At 38.7% G+C, this 5000-nt stretch overlaps 1 non-coding gene across 1 annotated transcript; it reads left to right on the top strand.

Annotated features, from left to right (window-relative positions):
• The first annotated feature begins 1454 nt into the window (after nucleotides 1-1454).
• Nucleotides 1455-1562, top strand: LOC115218178. The gene has a single exon (XR_003882231.1). It is a non-coding gene; the product is annotated as a U6 spliceosomal RNA (small nuclear RNA).
• Nucleotides 1563-5000: the final 3438 nt, after the last annotated feature.

Here is a 5000-nt window from a genome sequence, read left to right as displayed (position 1 = left end):
TTAATAAATAAAGTGTGCGTTTGAGATAGTCGACTGGCGAATTCATAAGAGCCTCGGACAGGATACTCAGCAGCATTCCTTCCTACTCTTAACGCTCCGATTATAAATCCCGCTCTTGGTTGATAGATCAGATCCAATGCGCATTTGAACATCACCAGCTGTCACTTTGGTGTCTTAACTCAAAGCTTTCGGGTAATGTCTGTCTCCAATTTGAGGATATTATCGTCTCTCTGAATCCTTGCTGACAAAGGAGAAATAAATATCTCCAAAAAGTTCGATCTCACCCTGTGTCTTTAAACGGAAGGACACACAGGAGAATGCGGTTAGCGGTAGATAACTCTTAAATGACCGGTTAGCTTAGGTTTGCAATGATTTACTTCATGCCTACTTCTATATCGATTCGCCTCTGGTTCAATAATAACAATAATTCTTTCTACAGACGATACAAAGACTGAAAATTTCGGAGAGGGGATAAGTCGATTCCTTCGACTCCAGTATCTGAATGGTACTTGTTTTATTGAATGCGAAGGGATGGAAGGCAAAATCGACCTCAGCGTAAGAACGGACGAAATGCCGCTAAGCATTTTACCCGGCGTGCTAACGATTCTGCCAGCTCGCCCCACAATGCGACTAGAGTGTCTACGCTCGGTCGCTCAACCTGCTGGAAAAATCAGCCGAATCCCCTTTCGGCTTTCCCTACTTTCGATGTCAATAAACAAATGTACCCATCCAAAGGGTGAATCAGCGGGATTGTTCAGGCCTGGTGTGAGATTCCCACGCTATTTTACATTATGAATAGCAAGCTTAATACGTCCCCTACTACCAGTTTAACACCAACACCCTGGTAACTTAGCTCCTTTTAGCGGGGTTAAAGATAGCTTCCTTCCGTCGCCATTTTTGAAAAGCGTTGAAAATAAAGATTCATAGACAATGTTCTTCCCTTTCTGATTAAATGGGAATAAAAACAAAACTGTACCACTTTATATTGATGTTGCTTCTTGTTTCTGCACAAGGCTTGAAATTGAGAGAAGGGGTTCAGTTGATTACATCGACTCCAGTATTTGATAGGCACTTATTTTAACGACACCCGAAATGATTAAAAGCTGAGTCAACCTCGTTGGTATTTGAAACCGGACCATTAAAGAACCGGATGAATGAAATGCTGCTGAATGCTTTTGTCCGGCAGCAAACAATTCTGCCAGTTCGCTCTCATTGTATTGGCATTATATTAAATACATAGAAGGCGGCAAATTGACAGACTCGTTGCCAATCCGGACGAAATGCTTAGCGGCGTTTCTTCTGACTTTACGATCTGAGTTCAAACACACCGATGTCTTTGACTTTGGCTTCCCTTCTCTCGGGGTCAATAAAATAAATACCAGTCGAACTCTGGGTTCGACATAATCGACTGACCCCGTCTCTTAAAAAGTTTTGTGGCAAAATTTGAAACCAATATATTAACTACCGGTAGTACATATACTGAAAATGGGATGATACAGAGAAGATTAGCATGGCTTCTGCACAAGAATGACACGGAAATTCATGCAGCAACCCATATTTTTTATTACAATTGTGCTCCAGTATGAACGCAGCCGCATGGCTGAAATGCATAAAATATATCATATTGAATTAAGTTCGTTAAAATCGAAATTGAGGAAAATATATCTAGCAAAAACTGCGAATAACGATAAAGATATATTTTCTGTATAAAACTATTCCCCTATTTGAAAATAAAAATTTCCCATCAAAAAGCGGAGATTTCTCCCCGGGTGGGAAAAACTTCATTCAAGTTAAGAAATAGCAGGTCCGCAATCGAAATAATTATAACTTAGATTTTCTCCAATTCACATCTCTTCAACGTATTGACATACGTGTGATAAATGTTATCTATTATTGTTGTTGGTCTTGTTTGACCCCACGTCATCACTCTCAAGCAAATCTATGATCAATGATCGTCGTCGACTCTCCTATACCAGACGACAGATGAAGCTTCTGCAATTTCTTGCTGAACAAACTGCACAGATTATTTGTTTATAGTGATCAAACTGTTGTACCGACATTAGCCTGTTCCCTCTATCGACAATACCTGTACAGGTTCACGATGTGCCACTAGTAAAATTGATCGGAGAACAACATGAAATGGAGTGTTTCGCTGTAGCACACAACGCACCACCCAGGCCGGAAGTCGAAACGGTGTTCTTATGATCGTGAAAGCAACCCACTAACTACTAGGTCATGTGCCTTCACTGCTTCACTGTTTGATGAAAAATATGCGGGCCATAAACCTCGAGTTTTGTTTACATTTTTATACTTCTTTATCTATATTGTTTGATGTGTCCTCTATTTTATCGTCTGGTTGGCTAAGATGTGAGAGAGATTTGGCTGTTATCTCTAGGAGATCAAGCGACTGTATGACTGTTCCCACGTTGATTCGTGTTGTTCTTTCTGATGTTATGGAGCGTCGACTATATCGTGACTGTTGTTGTGGGGAGGGAAGTGTTGCCTCTGAGCAAATTCGCTGAATGGTGGATGACAGTGGTAAGCGTTGTCCAAGTGAACGGGTTTGCTCTGAGCATGCGCCTGGAGATTGAAGGAGAACAAATGGCAGAAAACGTTTAATTTTGTCACCAGCGTACCTGTTGTTTTGGTAGGATTTCCCATCATCAGCCAACGGAAGTCTACTTACATTTGGAAAATTTTTGTTTGTTTTATTTTTATTTGTCATTTCACTTGTTTATATATATATATATGTAATATACATATATATATATGTATGTATGTATTTATGTACGTATGTATTTATGTATATATATATATATATATATATATATATATATATATATATATATATATATGATGATGATTTCATATATGATGATTTCATTTGAATGAAACAGTTCTAGTCCTGTAGAAGCTCCTTCTATAAAATAAATTAATTTACTCTGCTATGTATTGAGTACCTTATTTACTGTGGTTAACCCCGACTCAACCCGGGACCTACATATATATATATATATATATATATTATATATATATATATATAACCCCACACTGTATTGTCCCATACCATCCTCGGTCTTTTTAGTCAAACGTCGTGGCTAATAAAGAAAGCACTAATGATGTTGGCATCGTGGTTGTTAAGGCAGTGTATTAGAGGAAGACATTTGAGTTTTGTATTATAATTCCATCCATGTTTAAGATGTTTTATAGGAATATTAAATCAAAGACACGACTGCATATTTTATAGACTCCAACTGAATGAAAAGCAAATAAATTTAAGATCAGAAAGATCTGAATTCAGAGCGTAAAAATTTGCTACTAAATGAACGCAAGCGTTTTGTTCGAAGCATCGAACTATTCTGTCAATCTACTGTCTATTGCTGTATATAATTTTGTCCCTTCGTTTTCATCTCAAATTCTGCCTGTATGGATTTTATCGTTTATATTTCCGGGGTTGTTGAAACATATTCTAATCGAGCCAAGTGACTCGACAGTTCTGTTTCCTGAAATATTGTGGTGATATGCTAATTGTAAAAATCATTATTATAAGTGTCGTTGTTATTGCTGCTACGGCTTTACGATTCTATCTAAGTATGGGTCCCTGTTCAGAACTACAGATCCCAGCTCCAAGTAAATTGCTTCACTACCTGCGAGAGAAAAACTAGGGAGCAAAAACTATAATCAATCCGGATCAGAACCTCCGGCTTTCTAACCTGATACTACAACAACAGTGGAGGCGCAATGGCCCAGTGGTTAGGGCAGCGGACTCGCGGTCGTAGGATCGCGGTTTCGATTCCCAGACCGGGCGTTGTGAGTGTTTATTGAGCGAAAACACCTAAAAGCTCCACGAGGCTCCGGCAGGGATGGTGGTGATCCCTGCTGTACTCTTTCACCACAACTTTCTCTCACTCTTACTTCCTGTTTCTGTTGTACCTGTATTTCAAAGGGCCGGCGTTGTCACTCTCTGTGTCACGCTGAATATCCCCGAGAACTACGTTAAGGGTGCACGTGTCTGTGGAGTGCTCAGCCACTTACACGTTAATTTCACGAGCAGGCTGTTCCGTTGATCGGATCAACCGGAACCCTCGTCGTCGTAACCGACGGAGTGCTCCTACCTACTACAACAACAACAACAACTACTACTACCACAACCAACAATAATTTCTGTGCAAAGCAAGTACAAACGTTTGAATCCACTTCAATGGTCAGAACATCTCCCTTCACGAATTGGTAGCCAGATGATACAAATCAGGATTTTACCGAGGCCAGAATACAATCAACTCACACAAATAAATGCTATTGTCTTCCTTCCTGTTTTCGTTATGTGCCAACGATCGAAACTTGGGACTTGAGCAATCTAAAGCCAATGAACGCTTCACTCACGTCCACATTTCATAAATTACACAATGTTAAAACTAAAATGCTGGAAATCGAAACGCATTCATACAAATTTTTTGTAACATGATATTTCAGGGAGAATTTTCCTTTCAAAGTTCATAGCACGTCATAGCACATCGCTGAGTGTCACTTCTGATACAGGTGCAATAGATTCACCATCATTGTCCTAGAACAAGCTTGAATAATTCTCTTGCACTGTCAAAATTTCATATAAAAGATCGCGTATGGACAAGGTATATATAAGCACATGCGTAATTTATTTGTTTATATACACGTGTGCATGGATGTGTGTATATGTATGCGTGCGTGTGTGTGTGTGTGCGTGAGCGTGCGTGCATGCATGTATATATATATGCATATATATACGAACATATTTGCATATGTGTGCATACATATATATATATATATATATATTTGTAAAAAAGAAGTTTGAAAACGCCACTATATTAGATAAATTTTAATTTTCTTATGAATTTTACATGTTTCGGTTCTTGAAAAAACGAACCTTATAAAAAATATCATTAAAAAATATAAAAAGTGTAATGGAGAAGAAAAGTGTAATGGAGAATTTCATAATCGGTTCTAACTGGTCTCGACCTTAT

This window comes from Octopus sinensis, linkage group LG12 (genome assembly GCF_006345805.1).
Source record: "Octopus sinensis linkage group LG12, ASM634580v1, whole genome shotgun sequence".
Classification (NCBI taxonomy): domain Eukaryota; kingdom Metazoa; phylum Mollusca; class Cephalopoda; order Octopoda; family Octopodidae; genus Octopus; species Octopus sinensis.
This window is presented reverse-complemented; position numbering and strand designations above follow the sequence as displayed.